The sequence below is a fragment of the Lissotriton vulgaris genome, chromosome 4_1, assembly GCF_964263255.1.
Source record: "Lissotriton vulgaris chromosome 4_1, aLisVul1.2, whole genome shotgun sequence".
NCBI lineage: Eukaryota > Metazoa > Chordata > Amphibia > Caudata > Salamandridae > Lissotriton > Lissotriton vulgaris.
Genome location: NC_141691.1, coordinates 1,625,507,717 through 1,625,531,762, shown reverse-complemented (window position 1 = coordinate 1,625,531,762; position 24,046 = coordinate 1,625,507,717).

Below are 24,046 nucleotides of genomic sequence, written 5' to 3'. Positions count from 1 at the left end.
CCTTCTTCGGCCCAGCTTGCTTGAATCCTGATGGTGCAGTGAGAAAGGGACTCATGTCTGAGTATACCCTGCCACACCTATAGTGGCCAAAAATGATTCAGAAAAGGGGGTGGTGATGAACAGAATGTCTGAATTAAGCAGACCACTCTTACCCAGTCCAAAGATCAGGGCTTGATCCATCACCGTTATTTATCTCACTGCACCATCCCAGCTCAGAACCTGGCTATATGCAAATCAGTCTGTCCCTGGCCCAGTGCATCATGGGAACAGGGCAGACTAAACTACCAAGCCAATTCTTCACCAGAAAGGAGACAAGCTACCGGGGACCGGTTTGTGGCATTTCAGCCTTCTTCGGCTCGGCTTGCTTGAATCCTGATGGTGCAGTGAGAAAGGGACTCATGTCTGAGTATACCCTGCCACACCTATAGTGGCCAAAAACGATTCAGAAAAGGGGGTGGTGATGAACAGAATGTCTGAATTAAGCAGACCACTCTTACCCAGTCCAAAGATCAGGGCTTGATCCATCACCGTTATTTATCTCACTGCACCATCCCAGCTCAGAACCTGGCTATATGCAAATCAGTCTGTCCCTGGCCCAGTGCATCATGGGAACAGGGCAGACTAAACTACCAAGCCAATTCTTCACCATAAAGGAGACAAGCTACCGGGGACCGGTTTCTGGCATTTCAGCCTTCTTCGGCCCGGCTTGCTTGAATCCTGATGGTGCAGTGAGAAAGGGACTCATGTCTGAGTATACCCTGCCACACCTATAGTGGCCAAAAACGATTCAGAAAAGGGGGTGGTGATGAACAGAATGTCTGAATTAAGCAGACCACTCTTACCCAGTCCGAAGATCAGGGCTTGATCCATCACCGTTATTTATCTCACTGCACCATCCCAGCTCAGAACCTGGCTATATGCAAATCAGTCTGTCCCTGGCCCAGTGCATCATGGGAACAGGGCAGACTAAACTACCAAGCCAATTCTTCACCAGAAAGGAGACAAGCTACCGGGGACCGGTTTCTGGCATTTCAGCCTTCTTCGGCCCGGCTTGCTTGAATCCTGATGGTGCAGTGAGAAAGGGACTCATGTCTGAGTATACCCTGCCACACCTATAGTGGCCAAAAATGATTCAGAAAAGGGGGTGGTGATGAACAGAATGTCTGAATTAAGCAGACCACTCTTACCCAGTCCAAAGATCAGGGCTTGATCCATCACCGTTATTTATCTCACTGCACCATCCCAGCTCAGAACCTGGCTATATGCAAATCAGTCTGTCCCTGGCCCAGTGCATCATGGGAACAGGGCAGACTAAACTACCAAGCCAATTCTTCACCAGAAAGGAGACAAGCTACCGGGGACCGGTTTCTGGCATTTCAGCCTTCTTCGGCTCGGCTTGCTTGAATCCTGATGGTGCAGTGAGAAAGGGACTCATGTCTGAGTATACCCTGCCACACCTATAGTGGCCAAAAACGATTCAGAAAAGGGGGTGGTGATGAACAGAATGTCTGAATTAAGCAGACCACTCTTACCCAGTCCAAAGATCAGGGCTTGATCCATCACCGTTATTTATCTCACTGCACCATCCCAGCTCAGAACCTGGCTATATGCAAATCAGTCTGTCCCTGGCCCAGTGCATCATGGGAACAGGGCAGACTAAACTACCAAGCCAATTCTTCACCAGAAAGGAGACAAGCTACCGGGGACCGGTTTCTGGCATTTCAGCCTTCTTCGGCCCGGCTTGCTTGAATCCTGATGGTGCAGTGAGAAAGGGACTCATGTCTGAGTATACCCTGCCACACCTATAGTGGCCAAAAACGATTCAGAAAAGGGGGTGGTGATGAACAGAATGTCTGAATTAAGCAGACCACTCTTACCCAGTCCAAAGATCAGGGCTTGATCCATCACCGTTATTTATCTCACTGCACCATCCCAGCTCAGAACCTGGCTATATGCAAATCAGTCTGTCCCTGGCCCAGTGCATCATGGGAACAGGGCAGACTAAACTACCAAGCCAATTCTTCACCAGAAAGGAGACAAGCTACCGGGGACCGGTTCCTGGCATTTCAGCCTTCTTCGGCCCGGCTTGCTTGAATCCTGATGGTGCAGTGAGAAAGGGACTCATGTCTGAGTATACCCTGCCACACCTATAGTGGCCAAAAACGATTCAGAAAAGGGGGTGGTGATGAACAGAATGTCTGAATTAAGCAGACCACTCTTACCCAGTCCAAAGATCAGGGCTTGATCCATCATCGTTATTTATCTCACTGCACCATCCCAGCTCAGAACCTGGCTATATGCAAATCAGTCTGTCCCTGGCCCAGTGCATCATGGGAATAGGGCAGACTAAACTACCAAGCCAATTCTTCACCAGAAAGGAGACAAGCTACCGGGGACCGGTTTCTGGCATTTCAGCCTTCTTCGGCCCGGCTTGCTTGAATCCTGATGGTGCAGTGAGAAAGGGACTCATGTCTGAGTATACCCTGCCACACCTATAGTGGCCAAAAACGATTCAGAAAAGGGGGTGGTGATGAACAGAATGTCTGAATTAAGCAGACCACTCTTACCCAGTCCGAAGATCAGGGCTTGATCCATCACCGTTATTTATCTCACTGCACCATCCCAGCTCAGAACCTGGCTATATGCAAATCAGTCTGTCCCTGGCCCAGTGCATCATGGGAACAGGGCAGACTAAACTACCAAGCCAATTCTTCACCAGAAAGGAGACAAGCTACCGGGGACCGGTTTCTGGCATTTCAGCCTTCTTCGGCCCGGCTTGCTTGAATCCTGATGGTGCAGTGAGAAAGGGACTCATGTCTGAGTATACCCTGCCACACCTATAGTGGCCAAAAACGATTCAGAAAAGGGGGTGGTGATGAACAGAATGTCTGAATTAAGCAGACCACTCTTACCCAGTCCAAAGATCAGGGCTTGATCCATCACCGTTATTTATCTCTCTGCACCATCCCTGCTCAGAACCTGGCTATATGCAAATCAGTCTGTCCCTGGCCCAGTGCATCATGGGAACAGGCCAGACTAAACTACCAAGCCAATTCTTCACCAGAAAGGAGACAAGCTACCGGGGACCGGTTTCTGGCATTTCAGCCTTCTTCGGCCCGGCTTGCTTGAATCCTGATGGTGCAGTGAGAAAGGGACTCATGTCTGAGTATACCCTGCCACACCTATAGTGGCCAAAAACGATTCAGAAAAGGGGGTGGTGATGAACAGAATGTCTGAATTAAGCAGACCACTCTTACCCAGTCCAAAGATCAGGGCTTGATCCATCACCGTTATTTATCTCACTGCACCATCCCAGCTCAGAACCTGGCTATATGCAAATCAGTCTGTCCCTGGCCCAGTGCATCATGGGAACAGGGCAGACTAAACTACCAAGCCAATTCTTCACCAGAAAGGAGACAAGCTACCGGGGACCGGTTTCTGGCATTTCAGCCTTCTTCGGCCCGGCTTGCTTGAATCCTGATGGTGCAGTGAGAAAGGGACTCATGTCTGAGTATACCCTGCCACACCTATAGTGGCCAAAAACGATTCAGAAAAGGGGGTGGTGATGAACAGAATGTCTGAATTAAGCAGACCACTCTTACCCAGTCCAAAGATCAGGGCTTGATCCATCACCGTTATTTATCTCACTGCACCATCCCAGCTCAGAACCTGGCTATATGCAAATCAGTCTGTCCCTGGCCCAGTGCATCATGGGAACAGGGCAGACTAAACTACCAAGCCAATTCTTCACCAGAAAGGAGACAAGCTACCGGGGACCGGTTTCTGGCATTTCAGCCTTCTTCGGCCCGGCTTGCTTGAATCCTGATGGTGCAGTGAGAAAGGGACTCATGTCTGAGTATACCCTACCACACCTATAGTGGCCAAAAACGATTCAGAAAAGGGGGTGGTGATGAACAGAATGTCTGAATTAAGCAGACCACTCCAGAGAGCAAATATACGCAAAGTACCGGCTGAATGGGGCTATGATCATCAAGCTAATACAGGACCTTGACCCCCTGATGCAGCACCCAACAAGGCGGACCAATGCTGTCCCAACACATGTCCAGGTATTGTGTAGCCTGCACCTCCTGGCCTCTGGGAGCTTCCAGGGGATAGTTGCGGTAGCTGGGGGGATATCCCAGCCCACCATGTCCCGCTGCCTACGTAGTTTCCATGACGCAATGCTGACCCAGCTACACCACCACATCAAATTTCCCACCAGCCAACAGGAATTGGATGAGACCAAGCTACAATTCTACAATGCCGCCCGTTTCCCACACGTGATAGGATGCATTGACTGTACCCACGTCCACATTTGCCCACCTGCTGCAACGGAGTACATGTACCGCAATCGCAAGTCCTACCACTCCCTCAACATCCAGATGGTCTGCAATGCAAAGACATACATCACGGACATAGTGGCACAGTACCCGGGGAGTACACATGACTCATTCATATTCCGGCACAGCGGCCTCCACACACGACTGGTCAGGGGAGACTTCGGGGAAGGACACCTACTTGGTAAGTACACTTTGCCCACAATGTCACATTGCGATTAAGTAGCTGGGCTGCACAGGCACTCACCGTCTGCTCCTCTCATTCAGGTGACAGTGGCTACGCCCTGCGTGAATACCTCCTCACCCCATACCTCAACCCTGCTACACCACAGCAACGGCGTTACAACATATCACACATACGCACAAGGAATTGCATTGAGAGAACTTTTGGCCTACTGAAGAGCAGATTACGCATACTTCACAAGACAGGTGGGGCCATGTACTACAGTCCTGAAGTGTGCTGCCGCATTGTGGCTGTGTGTACTATCCTACACAACATTGCTACCAAGCGCCGGATACCTGTCGACATCTCTGGCAGTGAATCGGAAGGGGACGACCGGCCACCTGCACATGCGCGCCATGCACACGGGGAGAACCCAGCTGAAGGCCACAGATGTCGCAACCACATCACGCTGAACAGTTTCTAGTGCACCCTCTCCCCTCACCCCACAAATCACAATTGCATGCAAAATGTAATAATGACACAACGCCAATGTGTGATGCTAAATTAAATATTATTGTTTGATTCACAATAATGGTACCAGTTTCAATCTTGCCATTGCTAACAGTATTTCAGCATACTGCTGTGTCCAATACACAGGGCAGGCTTATGCTCAGCCTGTGCCTGTACAAGTCCTATTCAGTCATGTGCGCCTCCGGCGCGAACCACCCAAGCGCCTCTGCGGCTCCTCCTCATCCAAGGCACGTGTTCCTGCAGTGGGCCTGGTGCTGCATCTGAGTGCCCCTACGTGTGAGGCAGAGTGGCTGCTCACACTCGATGTCCCCTCGCTGGCATCATCACCCCCAACAGTGGCAGGTAGAGCAGGGTGAAGTGCTGTCACGGCAGTGGTCAGGTGCTCAAGTACCCTGGCCACATCCTCGCAGCACTGGATGAGCTGCTGCTGCTGCGCAAGGGACCGGCGCGATAGCTGCGAGGTGGCATTGCCTATGGCATAATTGGAACGGGTGTGGGCCGTCAGCCGGGTCAGTAGCTGACGGTGGCGGCGGCGGGCTGTGTTGCGCTGCGATATCATTGCAGCAGTGTTGGCCTCCATGGCTGCAGTCATGCGGGTCATTCCCTCCCCCACACCTGCCATGGCTGCCGTCATGCGGTCCATCCGGTCCCCCACACCTGCCACATTGCGGCCAATGTTGTATAGCTGAAGCTGTATGGCCCCTTGCCGGCGTGCCTGCAGCTAATGAATACGATGCATGCGTCGTTCCACACTCATTCTCGCCAGCCGCTGTCCATTCCCCCTCCTGGTGATAGGTGCATTGGTCTGCAGGCGAGACCTGCCACGCCTGCTCTGCTGGCCTGACACAGTGGGTGGCCACTGTGTTCCCGCTGTCGTGGGACCTGATGTTGAAGCACCAGCTGCTGGTGGTGTCACGGTAGGCGTTGCTGGTGCGGCAGGGGCTGGAGGCACACTGGTAGTGGGCCTGGCTGCGGGAGTAGTTGCTGCGGCAGAGGCTGGGGGCACACTGGTAGTGGGCCTGGCTGCGGGAGTAGTTGCTGCGGCAGAGGCTGGGGGCACACTGGTAGTGGGCCTGGCTGCGGGAGTAGTTGCTGCGGCAGTGGCTGGAGGCACACTGGTAGTGGGCCTGGCTGCGGGAGTAGTTGCTGCGGCAGAGGCTGGAGGCACACTGGTAGTGGGCCTGGCTGCAGGGGTTGTTGCTGCGGCAGGGGCTGGAGGCTGTGTATGTAAGGGCACCTCCTCCTCATCCTGTGCTTCCTCATCTATTTGCAGCCTCTCGCTGTCGCTGCTGTCTGCGCCACCTGTGAGGGGAAGTGGACGTTCATTAGTTGCATGTATCTGTCACACGTGCAGTTGCTACATGCATGCTGGGTGACATTCCCTGACTGCCTATGGATTTGCGTACTTTTGAACCTGTCTGGCTGCATTGGGGTACTTCTACATTGTGGCCACACTACATGTCCAACAATGCTTTAGGGCGTCACCTGATGTGCACCGATTGCATGACTATGGGACATTATGGGAGGCTATATGGTCATGGCCATTCATAGGGGACAGGGTCGCAGTCACATGCCACTTACCTTGGATCTCTTGGGTGGGGCGGGATGAGTCCAAACGGGTGACTCCGATGCACGCCTCAGCCTCCAGCGTGTCTTCTACTCGATCCTCCATGGGGGTGTTTGGAGGAACTGTAGGTCCTCCCCCTCCAGTGCCCATGGACTCTCCAAGCCTCTCAGCTACCTTCTCTTTGGCACGACCTCGGAGGTCGTACCCACGTTTCTTAAGTTCGTCGAGTGACCTGTCGGCCACACCCACCGAGTTCACAGCGGCTGCTATGCCCACCCAGATCCTCCGCTTCTCCTGCTCGGGCACCCTCCTTGAGTCCTTCCCGAACAGTTTGGAGTGGTTCTCCACCACCCCTTCAATTAAGTGCTCAAACTCCTGCTCGAAGAACTTTAGCTTTCTCTTGCGCCCTGTGGTGTTGCTGGGCCCAGGTACTGCCTCCTCAGACATAGCTGCAGTGTAGTTTGAAAAAGGTAATCCAAGCTGAATTGCAGGAGCTGTCTGTGTGGCTGCCTCGAGGTCTGCCTCACTGTGGTGAATGGGGGTGGGAACTGGCTGCTTCCTGGTTGTGATGTCATCACTGTGCTCGAAATGCGACTTTCCGTTTTCCCGATCTCGCGATTTTGCGATCTCGCTTTTTGCGATCTCGCAATTAGCGATATCGCTATTTGCGATATCGCAAATCCGACACGGATGTAGCCGGAAATAGCGATTTTTATGCGATTTTCGATAATCGCAAACGACTTTTGTGGCCACGTGCGAATCGCTTTTTTTAATCGCAAAACATCATGAATACCGTTCTGCGATTTCTCAATTGCGATTTGCAGTTAATCGCTAATTGAGAATCGCAGAATCCGGTTTTCATGAATCAGGCTGCAAGACTGAGAAGTGTGCAACTCTAGTAAAACCTCTTGGTGCAAGGCCCAGGCACTCCAGATCCTGCCATGTTTGGGTGGACAGCACCTTGATGCATTCATCAGCTTCAACAGTTTTCCAGTTTCTGGCAATGCCATGTTTGGCTACCACTAACCCAATCCATAACAAACTTCTCTTCTATCTATTGCCCTAGATCCTGTTTGTGACATATCAAATGGCCAATCTAGTATTGTTGGGATGGGACCACTTCAGCACTCCCCTAAGGCAGGTCAGAGCTCCGGCACAAAATGCAGCGAGGACTGGGAAGCCCCAAACTACCTAGATAAAATCCTCAGGATGGGTGGAGCAACACAAACAGAATGGAGAATCAATCGCTCCCATTGGCAATAATCTGCATTGCATGAGGTAATCTCTATGTAAGTACTTCAACTGTATGAAGCAGAATTGGGCCCAATGGCAGCCTCTTTAGGGGAGTCTAGTGCTTACCAAAGTTGTCATCCATCAATTTGCTATGGTCATGTGCCAGGCCGCGCAAAGTCTTGAAGAAGAATCTGGTGTGTCATTAAGAAGTGAGAACAGTTTGTGTCGAATGAGTTCACTAAGCAACACCTGTGGCTCCAGTGGGCTAAACGCTGAAAGTTCCCCGAAGTCCAAGACGTATGGCAGGAGTGCATGCCTGAGTTGCTGGAAACTGTAGAATTGGTTTCTATAGCACTCCTATTACACTTGCAGGTCAGTAAACAATTTAACAGTGGTCACTGTCACCATGTCTCCTAGGCATGAAATACCAATGAGAACCCAGCCTATGAATCCTCTCAGCTTAGTGACCTGCAGAAGCCAGCAACAACTTCACAGTGGGGTCTCCCTCATCAAGTTCGTATTACAACTCAAGGTCTTAATTGTGTCACTACAAACCTGAAAATCTACCATCGTTGCTTGGGGAAGTGAAAGGTGAGGTGGTCACCATAAAGGATGTGTGTGATCCTCAGATATTGCATAGCCCCTTTCTCTGAGGCATACGCTGGAGCGTTCGAGTTACCAAACCACCACTCATTGAGAATGACCAATTGTGCAGCCCTACAGTAGGACAGAATGTCTGGTGTGGCTAAGTAACCTTCAGAGGTGGATTTGAATCATTTGGTCAGCGGAATTCTGGGTGGGCTTTGGATCCAAAGAAAGTGTCTGAAAGCTGCATTGAGATGCATAAAGAAGGTTCCTGGTATTGGGTATCAGAAATTAGAGAGTTGGCATACAAGCATGGGAGCACGACCATCTTCAAGATTGCCAAGCTGCCTATAGATGAGAGGAGAAGTAAAGACCAGAATTTGAAGTCTTCATTTATCTTGGCAGGTTGTGGCTGCAAATTCTCTTCCCAGGCCTGTTATCCACCTTTTGTTATATATGCACCCAAATACCTGAAGCCCTACGTTCGCACCTGTAGGTCACCTACCCAGGGTAGTGACTGCGCCTGACTCCCCAGAGGGTAGAAACAAGATTCAGTCATGTTAATTCGCAGAATGGGTTTTAGTCCCACTTGATGCAAGGTTGTAGTGCTCCTTGTGTGCGTATGCCACAAAGTGCTGCACATTGGTCAAGCTGGGTGTGTAAGTCACCATGTGCTTCACCTTGGTCTTGTTGTGTGTGTAAGTCACCTTGTGCTTCATGTGTTGTTTGTTGTAGTGGGTGTTTTCACTACCACCTAGTTTTTTGGGGGTTTGGTCCCTCTGGTCCTTTGTTTGAGTGGTAGGAAGTTGGGTTACAGTCCCTTCTCCACAGTTTTCTTGGCTTTGTTCCTTTAATGGCAAAGTAAACACATTGGTGTGGTCCACCCTTTGTGTTAGAGTTCTGGGGTGCGCTTCTCTCATTTTTTCTCTTCGCAATGTGCTGATTACTCACTTTGTGTCAGTGCTATAATTTCTTTATTGAAGGAGGAGGATGTGTGATATTTTGTATGTATCTTTTCACTTTTCTTCCCTCCTTGTTTAGTCTCTGTTCCCTCTCGTGATGTGGTTTTTCCTGTTCATCCCTGGGTTATGGACTATGGACTTCTTTTGTACTTTGTTGTCTACAGTTCTTTTCTTTTTAGTTTGGTTTCATTATTCTTCAATTTTAAAGGGAAGAGATAATGTTGTATCTTCATGTTATGTTCATAATGTTCCCTGTTACCTGGTTCCTAGCTGCTCAGCCAGTGTGTGTGTTGTGTGTGGAATGTTGGCGTGAGGGACTTGAGTGGAATGTAGGGGGGCCTGGTGTGAGTGTTGACATGGATGATGGGCTGAGCAGCAGGGGGTTGCTCCAGGTGGGGCTGCATTATTGGATCTATTCTACATGTTATCTACTTCAATAAACCAACTTAATCCACATCCAATTTACATGGACGTCATTACTACAGACAGCCCTTAAGAACTTTGTCCAAAACTTCCACATGGGCCGGACCCAATAAGGACCAGTATGCCTTAGAGAATTCCTACTGGTAACCCGTTGGGGCCCGGGTTCCTGCCGGACTGCAGTTGGGTCATGGCCTTCCCTATTTGATCCTGCATGATGTTGGTCTCTAAGAGGCTTCTTTCCGCAAGGCTTAAAGGATGAATGAGTTGATCAGTAATGAATGAAGTCAGAGCAGACTCTGTAGGCTAGTCTGCTTGTGAGTAAAGATCGGCAAAATAAGATGCAAACTTCTTAGCTATCAAAGCTTCTTCATTGATAAGAGTGCCATTATCATCTATCAAGCAGCAGATGGGGTGGTAGTGGTGGAGCAGGGTCAGGGTAAAAGTTTGCTCGTCTCGTCCCCAGTGATAAATTTGGATTTTCATTATGTACCATGATCACTGAGCCTTGTCCAGAAAGGTTTTGGGACGTATTGTGGGAAATGTTTCAGAGGAATTTCGGCTTGGGAGTGACCTTGTAGTGACATTCCAGTTCAAGTATACATACCTCTTAGTTTGAAAACTCCTGTTGGTGCCTCCATCACCTGCCCCTTTAGGAGCTACTGATCTTACTTCACAACGTAGTCTTGAGTGTCTCCCAGAGTATATCTGGAGAGAGATTCTGTTTTGTGATAGGTAGAGATCTATTGCTTTCCCAAAATGATCACTAGTGGGAGGGTTGTTAAGCAGCCCTGCATTACAGCATCAGCCGTGCCTAGATGTCCGCGGTCTAAGCCACAGAGGGAGCTCAACAGGAGAGTGGTGAGAGATACCCTGGGATAGATGCGTGTGTCTGCTATCCTGGCCACCTCAGAGTTAGGTAACAGAAAATAATCAAGTCAGCAGAACACCTTATGTGCTCTGAAAGACGGTATCACATCTCTCCTCAGGGTGGTGGAAGCGCTAGGAGTCCATTAGTTTCATATTTTGAAGTAAGTTGAAGAGGTGTGTCAGGTGTAGTAGAACCCCGTTGGTGCCCGAAGACCTATCCATGGAGGGATACCTAACCCCTTTAAGATCCTCTCCCAAAGCCCATGGTAACTGTGGGAGTTGTAGTTGGACCTTGTTTAAGGTCTTAGGAAACTTAGCTGACAGTGGGAGAAGGGAGTACAGGCTAATGAAGAACACGTGAATGCCCTGCCACAGGTATGACTGCCTCGTATCTCCCCTAATTGTCCCACCAGAACTGTGATGTTTTAAAGGGACCATTAGCATGAAACAAGACATCTAGCCTGCCCATACACCAGGTAAAAGACACATAATTGATGGATGGAATGCAGAACAAATCAAAATATTCACCCCCAGTCAAGAGATCATTTTTTTTCTCACCATGCCACCCCAGTTTAGACCTGGCCATACGCAAATCAGTTTTGACCCTGTGCCTCATGAGAACAGTCCAGCCTGAACTACCAAGCCAGGTCCTCCCTGGACCGGAAACAAGCATCCTAGGACCAGTTACAGGGTTTCACCCCTCATCAGCCAGGCTAGCTTGAATGCAGTGGCACAGTGAGCCCGGGACCCACATCTGTGCAAACCCGCCACTCTTAGGGCGAGAAAGCACAAGACACACAATTGATGGATGGAATTCAGAACAAATCAAAACATTCACCCCAAATTAAGCAATCTGGGTTAAATACATCATTCTCTTTCTCACCATGCCACCCCAGTTTAGACCTGGCCATATGCAAATCAGTCTTGACCATGTACCTCATGGGAACAGTCCAGCCTGAACTGCCAAGCCATGCCCTCTCTAGAACGGAAACAAGCATCCTAGGACCGGTTTAGGAGTTTCACCCCTCATCAGCCAGGATAGCTTGACTCCAGTGGCACAGAGAGCCTGGGGCCGACGTCTGGGCAAACCCCAGGTAAGCCTGCACGGAAGATCTGAGAAAACCTAGCTTGGGGCAGTGGTCACCCAGTAAGTTGGTCTCCTGGAGCAGAAGTACATCAGAAGCAGTGTGACAGGTGGCCTTAAGAACTGTTCCTCTCTTTAACTTATCAAGGAGGCCACTAATGTTCCAGGTGAGGAGCCGAAACTGACCCCGGTCAATGGGAGTATCGAGCATAGCCATCTAGGAGGAAACAATTGGTGAGCAGTGGTATCTGGGTTAACATGGGTGAGAGGTATCATTGTTAACCATAAACCTAGAATCTGCCTTGAAAGATGCACTGCAGTGTTTGTTGAATCCAATCCTCCACCCCCAATACTTCCAGAACTTGAAGTATCTATCTCAGATAAATGTAGGGACAACTGCCAACCGGGCAACTGAAAAAACAACGGGTCCCCACTCTCCAATCCTCCCTCCAACAGCCTCATAACACCACCCATGGACAGAAAACTGTAACAGTAGAGACATGTCTATCCCACCAGGAAAGGAAACAGCAATAAAGAAGGCCTGAGCAGAATTCAGGAACAATCTAAAAGTAATATCAGTAATTACACATTACTCTTTTGCTAGAGAATTACTGATAATTATGTGATCAATCCTGCTCAAGTAATTAAGGATAATTTAGGGAAAATAAATCCTAACAAAAGAGCAAATTTAGCAAGCATGGGCACCCGTGCACGCTTGCTATTCAGGTTCTGCTGCATTTAGCACTGTTTCTAAGAGCAACATGCATCCTCACATCCTTTTTGGACACAAAAAAGTGCAGCTTGTTCCCTTGAGGGCTCACGAGCGACGAGTGGTGCAGCCTTCCGAGCACAGGAACAAGAGGAAGCTTCTTTGGATTCCCGCACTATTTATCCAGCTGCGGGAGGGTGGGGGCCCGCCTCAAGCACGCCCATCCGTGCACGGACTTCCGGGCGGGTGTCTAGGACAACCTCTTTTGGGCGGGAGGGGCGTGCTCCGGCCACGCCGCTTCAGGCATACCAGCCGGGTCACGCCCCCCGCCCACAATGGTTTCCCGGGGGATCGGGACACCCATCCATGCGTTCGGGGGGACCGAGTGGTCTCCCCTTTCCATATGGGCCGAGATGCCCGCCACCCCTCCCAACACCATTCCCCATGGGAGGAGACAGACACAGATTTAAACTTTTGGAAGGCGGGGGGCCTCACGACCCCCCCGGCCATATTTATTGAAATATGAAACAAAATTTAAAACTTTAAATTAAAAATGTTTCATGAATCATGTACAAATTCAACTTCAATTACATTTTGATGAAGACAGGTTTCAGGCTAACCTTAACAAATCTCTAATACAAAGGTTTCCTAGCCGAGTCTAGCATCCTGATACAATGCATTACATTTTGAATTTGTACAACCTAGCATTAAGGGCCAACGGCAAGGTCTTAACCGGTGTCAGATCCCTATCACCAACTTCCCGCCCTCACGGTGTGAGTGGCGCATGCGCAGAGGACTTTACCCTCGCAGCCAACTGTAACTTCCCTTGTCGTGGGGGCCCCCTTTCACTCTACGCCATCTTAAGGTCGTCCGAGTTCCCGTGCGAGGTATCCGTAAGAAGGACAGCGTGGACTCCCCCGGAGCGGATATCCGGCCCCCGGGAAATTCGTGGGAGGGGCATATAGCCGTCTCTACCTGGGAGGGGCCTATGGCCGTCTCACCCTGGGCGACCCATCCGTAGTGGGTGCTGCCCCCCATGAAAGGGGCCAATGGCCGCCTCCCCCCGGGCGCTCCCATCCATAATGGGTGGCGCCCCCCCTAGGGACCTTGAAATCACTGCTCACCGATCATGACCTTACCGCCACAGGCAAGATAGTTGACCGACTATCTGGCCCCCCACACCTCCTATAGGTCATGCCTCCTCAAACCCACTAGCCAAGCTACAAAGTCTCCTATGAGTAATTCATTCCCAGCCCTGGACAGATGCACCCCATCATTCAAATAACAGTGATCCCCCCTAATACACCCATGGGAAATGCTTTGGAGATGAGCGGAGCGAAACAGTTTCTCAATCTTGTTGTTGACCCTCTTTACCGAGTGGTTCAACGCTGACATAGACAAACCCCCCCGCCATATTCTCCTGGGAATCATGTGGGACCAGGCAATCGTACACCCAGGGAGCCTCTTGGCCAACCAACTAACTGCAGACAATATGTGCTCAACTAACACCCGTCTTCCCAGTCTCACCAAGTCATTGCCCCCCACGTGCACTATGACTATAGATGGCGGTGACCTGTGCCGCCCTAAGAGTTCCTCCACGAAATTTTGCAATTGGTCAATACAAAGGCCTCTCTTCCCATGGAAGGTCACTCTGAACCCATATTCCTCAGATGCGTGGATCGCGTCACCTGCTTTGAATATGTCCCCGGCACGCCTCACGTATGAGTGGCCCACGACCCAGACCACTTGATCTCCATTCGGTGATCCCTTCCCGCTGATGCTGGGCCGATCCCAATTTCCGCCCCGCGTGACAGGCTTGCGAAACTGTAATCCAAACAAAAGACAATAAGCGTGAGTGCATTACATCAGTCTTTTACAACATGTGCAGTCGCACATATCTCTTGAAACAATTCGAGGACCAACGGCCTAATTGTTTCACTTCGTCCGCCTGCAGACCCCGAGCCGTAGCTTCCGTAGCGGCCCCTATTCTAAACGAGTGGGTCCCAAAATCACACGGGTTCAAGCCGGCCGCTGCAATCGTAATTGCCAGCACCCTCTGAAATTGAAATCTTGTCAATGGGGTGCCGTCCATGTGTCTAAGCAGGGCCCCCCCCCATGTTGTCAACCTCTGTTTCAGGTAGGCCTCCAAATGCCCCACTGGACAACCGGGGTTCCCCCGAGCGCGCTGCAACACCACACTATTCCCCAGGGCATCCTGGTCTGTTTTTGACCTGGCTATCGAGATCAGCAGAGAATCGCCCCTTACTTGGACGTGATCCCTGCGTAGACCCCCTTCCACATCTTTCTTATTCCCTGCCACTAGTTCACTGACCCGCAGGGCCCCATAGAATGCCAATGCGAAAGCTGCTCGGAACAATATTACCTCGCTGGGCGAGGAGCATGTCTCATCCAGTTTCGCCAGTAAGGTGGTCAATTTATCCCACCCAATCGGGCGCCTGTTATCCTGTCTGCGACCCTCCAGGCGCCCCCAGCCGCGGAGAGCCTTCCTGACTAAGAAGGAGTTCGTCCGGTCCCTTATCCCGTGGAGCTGTGCCATAAATGATATGGCGGCCTTATACCTGTTGGCGGTTGCCGCCGACCGGCCTTCCTTATGAAGTGCCACCAAAAATTGGAGCAAGGACTCTTCCCGCCCCCATCTATGCTCCCCTACTAGCCCCAGAAAGGCGCAGTACGAATGGAACGCCCCTTCATAAGCTTTCCTCGTCCTTGGCGCTAAACTGGATGCCACGAGGTCTTGTAGTCCGGGGCACCGATCTGCCATAGTGCTTCGGGGAAAGGTGCCGCCACTAACTCTGCTGTGGGTAGATAACCCCTGAAAGCCTGCATTTTTGAATGAGAGAGTGCATCAGCTGCATTATTCAGTACCCCCGGCACGTTTTGCCCTGAACTGTACGTTCAATCTCATGCATCGCAATACAATTTCCTTCAACAGTCGTAAGACCAATTTGCAGCGTGCTGCCTGGTGATTAATGCACTCGACCACTGTCATGTTATCTGACCAAAACACCACTGAGCGGTCCTTAAAGTCTTCTGGCCATGCCATCAGAGCCACCCAGATGGGGAATAATTCCAAGAAACCAATGTTACCTGTTAGGCCGCTTGTGTGCCACCACGCCGGCCATGTTTGTGCCGACCACCGGTTTCCGAAGATTGCGCCAAACCCCACGTTCCCCGCCGAGTCGGTCCATAAGCCGAGTTCCCTTGACGAGGCTGGGGGTTTGTTCCACACCACTCGACCGTTGAAGTCCTCCAGAAATGCCAACCAAATGAGCATGTCCTGGCGAACCTCTGCCGACAGTCTAGTGCGGTGGTGTCCCTCCTTAAGGCCCACCATAGCTTGTGCTATGGAACGAGAGAAAGGGCGAGCCATCGGCATTACTCTTAATGCAAAGTTAAGCTGACCCACTGTCTGTTGTAACTGGTGTAGGGTCACCTTCTCTGTTCGGAGACATTGTACCAGGGAAGCCCTAAACTTGGCCACCTTCTCAGCCGGCAGACAGAAACACCCCTCCTCTGAGTCTAGTTCTATACCCAGAAACTCGAGAGAGGTAGACGGCCCCACCGTCTTACCTGGCGCCAACGGGACCCCAAAACCCCGCATGAGCACGCAGAAGTCCTGCAATGCCTGCGCACAGTCCTGAGTGCCCGCTGGGCCCAAAAAGAGGAAATCATCCAAATAGTGCATCACCCGTCTATGCCCTGTGGCCTCTGTGAACATCAATTCCAAAAAGGAGCTAAATATTTCAAAATAGGCACATGAAATCGAACAACCCATGGGCATGCATTTATCCATGTAGAATTTCCCCTGAAACGTGAATCCCAGCAGCCGCTGGTCTTGAGGGTGTACTGGGAGTAACCTGAATGCAGATTCAATGTCTGATTTAGCTAACAATGCACCGGGGCCCAGGCGATTCAACAGCACGACTGCGTCATCGAACGATGCATACTTCACTGAGCATACCTCGGGGTCAATTGCTTCATTTATTGAGGCCCCCCTCGGGGCCGATAGATTGTGGATGAGTCTATACTCCCCCGGGTCTTTCTTCGGAACCACTCCTAAAGGGGAACACACAAAATCCGTTACTGGTGGGCCGCCAAATGGACCTGCCACTCGCCCCAAGCTAACTTCTTTCGCTATCTTTTTGGCGGCCACCGCTGGGTTGTGTTGAATAGACAGCTGGTTTTTACAGAATGGGCTCCCCCGAAAATTGCCCGCCGGGATCCTGAAGCCATATGAAAAGCCCTCCCTCAGAGTCCCAGCGGACGCATGATCAGGGTATCGGTTCAGTCAAGGGGTCAAAGCCAAGATATCTACGGGCGAAGATGTTTGCTTCAGAGGCACCGTATCAATCCTGCTTGGGACCCCCCTTTCCTCCCGCACCATTGGCGTTAGATCGGCACCTGGTTTCCGGGTGTGAGGAATTCCCACAGCCCGAGCACGCGTGCCGGAACCTAAACGTTCCCTGAGGCCTGTTACAAGTTCCTTTGTTAAACCACCAACACACCCCTCGCTTGCCTCCATTCCCGCTTGACCTGGGCTGGGATTCCCCCCCGGCGCTCGCCCGAAAGGGCTGTGACGGCCTCTGATGGAATCCCCGGGAGCCGTTCGTGCTTGACACTGAAGCACTCGCCGGTCCTGGCAAGAGCTGACCGTGCCATGACACTGTATCCAAACAATCCCATGTCAAGGCCTGGTTAAACTCCTTCGCTTTTCTAAAGGCAACATCATAGCCCTTCCATTCATTTCCCCCATACATCACATGGAAATTCATGATCCTGTTCTGATAACATGCCAGGTCAGTCAACACTTCTGGTTTACGTTCTCCGATAATCGCTGCGAAGATAGAAAAGGCCCTGACCCAGTTCACCATGGTCTCTTCGACCCTGAATTCCGCCATCTTGGCACGCCATACACTGGGGTGCCAGAGATCTTTCTGGGTCTTTGCATATTCTAACTCACGATGGTCAGTCAAAAGTGAAAACATGTTAATATACTTGTCTCCCCACACCATCTCTTTCGTAACCATGGGAATATGTTGAGATAAACTTTCCCGCCTTGAGGGCACCGGGCCCTCCCCCACCAATGGCAATGATCTCTTACCGGCTTCGGCCGTGCTCCCAGCCGTGTCCATTGTCTTCTCCCAATCGTCAGCCGTGACCACCTTCACCATCTGCGGGGAAATAGAAGGTACATTCGCTGTCCCGGCATCCCTTGCCTGCCGCAACTGCTCAATAATTATTCTGGCTTCTTCGGCCGGGTCTCCCGCAGCCGCTAATCCCCCCGCTCCCTTCTTTAGCCAGGGTAATACCGCTGCTAACTGTAGTGTAACTCCGGGGGCACCTGGTCGTCCCCCAGTGGCGTGATAACTACGGGAATTGGCAATCCCCCATCCGGTCCTGGTACCGGGCTGGCCGCCAGCGCGACGGGAATCGGTGGAGTTACTACTGGAACTGGGGCCTCGCTGGGACCTGCCTTCCCCTTCCTTTTCTTACCCTTATCCCCTGGGGTGACGTTCGGCAATACCGGTCCTATGACCTTTTTAGGCCGTCCCGAGGGGGCATTTTGGGCCTCCACCTGTTTCCTGATGGCCGCTAGGCCTCGATCAAGCCAGTCAACTTTACCCAACTTTCGGTCCATCACCGCCACTTGGTTCACCAACGTGCGCAGCATCCTTTCCATCTCGGAGCTCTTTCCGGATTTTTTGCCAGGCATGTCTTCGATCAATCCGTCCGTCCTGATTTGCCAAGGTGACTTGATCTCCAAACACGCCTTGATAACTGAAAGAGAAAGACAAGGATTACAAGTTCTCAAAAAAGTTCAGCTTGTTCCCTTGAGGGCTCACGAGCGACGAGTGGTGCAGCCTTCCGAGCACAGGAACAAGGGAAGCTTCTTTGGATTCCCGCACTATTTATCCAGCTGCGGGAGGGCGGGGGCCCGCCTCAAGCACGCCCATCCGTGCACGGACTTCCGGGCGGGTGTCTAGGACAACCTCTTTTGGGCGGGAGGGGCGTGCTCTGGCCACGCCGCTTCGGGCATACCAGCTGGGTCACACCCCCGCCCACAATGGTTTCCCGGGGGATCGGGGCACCCATCCATACATTCGGGGGGACCGAGTGGTCTCCCCTTTCTTTCCATCCTTTTTGGACACAAGGGTTCATTTTCCGCTACGAAAATAGCACTAATTGCTGCCACTAAGTTGGGGAAAAATCCTATTCAAAGAGCACTTTTAGTGGGAACGAACGTCTGCTTGCGCTAGATATTCGTGTTCTGTTGCACGAAGCACTATTTCTTAGTGCAAAATGCCTCCAATATTGCTGCAAGGTGGCATTTTTGCACCAAGCAATAGCACTAAATGCAGATTTACTCCTCTTGAATAATTCAAGGATAACTGTGCGGAATTCTTAGGTAATTTTGTGTGATTGAGCAACAAGAAATTGAGTGAGTTACGTCCACCCCTAAATAAAAGCCAGACCTCAATTTACATCTCAGTGAATAGAGGGGGTTACCAAGTCACAAATTGCTAAGAAACATCAGGTATAGGTGGATGTATGTCGTTACAACGCATACTTTTAATCCGCATACCATTACAACGCGGTATTTACAACGCATACCGCTACAACGCATAGCGCTTTGGGGTGCTGGATAGTGGTAAGTATAATTTACTATTCTAACTCCAGTCCCCGTGGACCCTAGGGAAGGTGTTGGATAGTAAATTAAACTTACCTCTTATCCTAGAGCGCCCCCCAGCGCAATGCGTTGTAACGGTATGCGTTGTAATGCCTGCGTTGTAGTGGTAGTGCGGAGTAAAAAATGCGTTGTAACAGGTGCATACCGGTATAGGTGCTGTGTGAGCATTGGCACCTGGTGATGGTCAGTGGTGCACTGGCCACTCCACCAAACGGTGTCTATGCCTGTTCCTCAGGCTCCTCAAAGGCAGCGCCAACCAACCTCTAGATCTGGTTCTGTTTTCTCCCCCTAGTTTAACTGTGCCTCCTCTAGTCCGGTCATTCCTCAGTAAATTGCCATGAACTCTGAGGGTTGTTGAAGAATAGAGTTTTATCACCAAAGAGAACTTTGAGATGGGATGGAAAAAAAACACTTATTGAGCCTGCATTGCTCTCAATTTGTGTTTGACATTGAAGAAAGAGCGCAATTGTTGCACCTGCTGGGTCTAATCAGGGAATACCATGTTGTTACAGGAGTCATATGTGAGGTTTTCTCTAGTGTGAGATGTGCGGAGGATCACATCTCTGTCTGCAAAATTGAAAATGCAGACGGAGCTCCCATTGGTTGTCGAGGGGCCAAGGCAATAACCTCCGGAGTCAAAGTTTATCATTTTACCATTCCAAGATTAGTCTCCTCTCGTTCTCAACTAATCTTTCACTGATCAAAATGTTTTCTCCTCTGGTCAATGGACCATAGTTGAACTAGTTGATGGTGAAATGACTTAAAATTATTTTCTATTATGATTAAATAACCACAGACTCGGGGAAAAGTTTAAATCTTTATCTGAATTAATTTCATGTGATCCATTTCTCAAAGTACAATACATTCTCCGTCATTCAAAGGAAGGAAGATTCAATTAATCAATCAATCAAATCTATATATATGTATATCATACTCTGCAATGACGTTGCTCAGAAAGGAGAGGATAGAGAGAAAAGCACAGCTGCACATTCATGAATGTATATTTACCTAGGCTTGTGCGAAAACCAACCCCCTGGGCAAGGAGCTGGGAAGGGCCCCCCGAGAAAGATCAGGTAACAAAGGCTTCAGGACAGGAATCAGGACAGGATAGATGATCTCTTTACTATCAACACTCCCGTAGCACCGCTCTCTGACACTCTCTTCCTCCTCGAGATTCTTCCTTGATCTTCTTCTAAATCAATTAATTAAGATAATGGTTCCGCATTCGATTCTTCACCAGCATTCCCCGTCACTCCGACAGCATCCCGTGCTCTGCGGCATTCAGCAAATCTATGTCGAACTAACTAACAAGACTACCTCAATTATACCCTACAATATTCATTTGCCACCCATTAATGTTTCAATATCGTGAAACTACTAACTCTGATTGGACAGGCAAGGGGGAGAATGATCATCACACTATGCTTATTTTTCATCTCAGTCTATCAGTCAATAGTTCAAAGATCCCATCCCTTAATTTTTATTCACAAATCTTTATTCCCATTGGTATTCACATCTAATTAGTCACAAAAGTATAATGTTCATATATTTCCATTTATTCAGAGGACTTTGGAGCTGGTTCCCAGGGTATGTATCTTTTGCATCCTTCGACTGTGTTAAAAAATCACATCACTTCTTCTGGCTCAATCACATCATGCATGTGCGGAGGTCAGGTGGGTTATAGACTCTGGATTCGTACGAGAGGCCCAAATGCATACTAATAGGAAAGTCAGAAAGACAAATATTAATTTCAAAATAAAATGGTTTCACTGTATACCACCTATCTCTACTCTAATCCCATTCATGTATTAATGCTTTCCCCGCATTAGCATTACAAAATAGCTTTTTTTGTTTCGGCAAAGCAGATGCTAAGCATGTGAGTTTTTAAGCAGCCATTTTAATAACATCTGCACGGGCACAAGAAATTCCCTCCAAGCGACAGCTAGTCATACTGAGTAGGTACAGTTGACGTATGCACAATAAAGATTTCCCGTGAGCAGCCATTTTAGAATTTTGCTTCAGTTACTTATTAGTAAAATGCTTAGGGAAGCTTCTCTGTCTTTTATGTTCAATGTTGTGCGTATTAATTTACATAATATGTGGTTAATACAATATTAGGAGTTAAATGAGAGGATTGCTTTCGAGCAAATCTCTTTCCTACGAGTCCTTGCTCCATCAACGGCATCTGGGCACGTGGGTCCCTGTCTGGGCCTCGGGTAGGGTTTTTTTAACTTGTCAATGAGTCCATGTGTAGACTGCAGAATCTGCTTGTCCTTCCCCATGTGTTAGTCCAGTTGGGCCTTCTTCACTGCTGGAAGGCAAGGAGGGTGCGGGCAACCCACAGGGCAGCTACGTTTTAGTGAAGGGCCCTGGGCCACCCTATTTCTATTTTGTATACCCAGCGAGACAGTGCAGTTTGGTAGCAACATGCACTACCCACCTCTCACTCTTGCTGTCAGGGCCAGGAGAGGGTGCTCGAGGTGGGTCCAGAAGTCAAACAACCGTCACACCTTCATGCTGTTCCTGGTCAGCGAAATGGGTATCAGCCAGGTAATTTGTCCAGGGAAACACAGTCACCAGTAAGGAGTCATTCACATTTGTTCACTTGTCCGTCACCCTGGAATCCACCAGGCAGCCCTCTCCACTCCCAGTCATCTGGCACTAGTCTCCATAAGGGCGGGGAGTGTGCTACGGTCCAGCAATCACCCCAGCAGCAGGCCTCCGCAGGACTCGTCACTTCCTCAGTTCTGTCAGCTCCGCCCGCTGCTTCCAGGTGGGAGCCACCTCACCTCTGATCTGCTGATCTATTGGCCTGGCCGCCACTTCCGTCCCAAAATTGTAGGCCTCTTACACCACTCGACTGGCAGGGTCATGACTACTTGGCCGTGGGAGGCACTGATGCTCCTCTATCCGCCACAGCGGGTGACGCTCGCAGCCTACTGCAGTCACAGACTTGTTGGGATGGACATCTCCCAGTGCTGGTTAATCAGGGTATCTCTGCTCTTGCGGTGCTTTGGACTTTTTCTCCCTGCAGGCGCACGCCCATCATGTGGCCCGTCCATTGTGGGCTGTGCCAGCGTCTGTCTGGGTCTCTTTCCATGGTCCACTGCCCAAGAATAAGGAGCGGCCAGGGGTGCGCGACCGTTCACCCCACCTCCAGCACCCAAGTGTGGAAACATTTCTGCAGCCTGCAGATGGATAAGGACGAATGGGCAGTGGACGGCTGGTGGAGTTCAGTCACCTTCAACCGCCATCTTTGGTGACCAGGCCCCACCCCACAAAAATGAATTTAAATGCATTTAAGGCTTAGTTGGAGTGCTCAGAGAGCAAGGAAAGAGCTAGTCTGGGCTCCTTTCTTGACGCTGCAGGAATGGTAATTTGTCAGACAATCCTTTAAATTGTCCCTTTATGTTTTCATTAATCTTCTCTTTCAGATTTCAAGACGTTCTTTGCTAACTCATGTTTTTATTGAACATTGTAATGTTCTACTGTTGACCTGTCAATTGTAATACATTACAGTTTTGTTTCAGCATTATCACAGGAACCCCAAACCCTGGGCATAACTAAGATAATCATTTTTTATACCCAGGAAATGCAAACTATGCCTGATGACCACATATACTGAAAGAGTTGTTAGGTTCTAATTGCGACCCCGTAAAAACATTTTTAAAAATGCTTATCATGGGGGATTCAGCAGTCCGGATTGGAACTGACCCCGGGCGCGTGCGGCTTAAGTTATACTGGGCAGTGTTGAGGGGAAGAGGCCTCCTGAAGTTTCTTTTCAGTGACGAAGGAACAGATTCCAGGCATTCTGACAATACTTGCGAGGAAGGCTCAGCCTACCCACGGCCTGTGCTTTTCATAGCCTTGAGTGCACGTCTGAGAATGGCATCCCACCGGCTATGATCGCCACTCCGCTCCTTGGCCTCTGCTAGCAGATATTCTCCAGAGCAGAGTCGCCCCTCGATGTGTAAACATTGCACCGAGGTTCCTGGAGGCCTCTGAGAATCCTATTACGGTTTACAGTGGTCACACCCTCCGCAGTGAGTGAATGCGATCTGGGGTGGTGGCAGGCAGGCTGCATTGTAGCCTTGCCATGTGTCTCTATTCTGAGGCAGCTGAACTGCAAGACTTCTATCTCCACTGCAGCCACAGACTGTACTTTCCAGTATCTAATCCACCGGGTGTAGCTATCTTTAATGCACCAGGGGCACCAAGGCTCCAGAGTGCGAGACGGAGGGCACCCCCGTTCTGGGAGCCTTACTATCCGTCTGCGGGGGACAACAAGCCAATTTCCTTTGCTTTCATTAATGTCAATGGCACTTTTCTACACCACTGCTAAAGCACATAACACGCCCGTGTAAACTACAAACAACATAAGTATGACAAAATTCACCCAATGTGTCAGCATGCCTTCCTATACCAGCTACGTTTGCTATACAGATCCACGGAGCAGTGCACTTAACAGGGTACAGGGAAAACAAGTTCCCATTTGAAAGGGTTAATATGACATTCGTTCTTACAAAGGCGAATTTCTTTTGTTTTTCCCAGTAGTGTACCAAGGATGCCATGGGTTTGTAAAACATAGCTATTAAAAGGCTTTAATGGGTCCCTCAGGGAACTGTGCTCCGGTGCCACTGCACCTGCTGCACCACTAGTAGCTACACCCCGGAGCTTCCTGTACTGAACAGCCTTTTCGCTTGCCAGTGTTGCTCATGCCTTGAAGAGCACGTGGGCGCGGCCCGATGGTTTAGTGGGCAGCGACACATGCAAAAGGCCTTTGGCTGGCTGGCACATGCCGCGGGCGCTTACGAGGCACTGCCAGTCCCTTTCAACATTCACTCCAAACATGCCAGCAAGCACATACCAGGTTAAT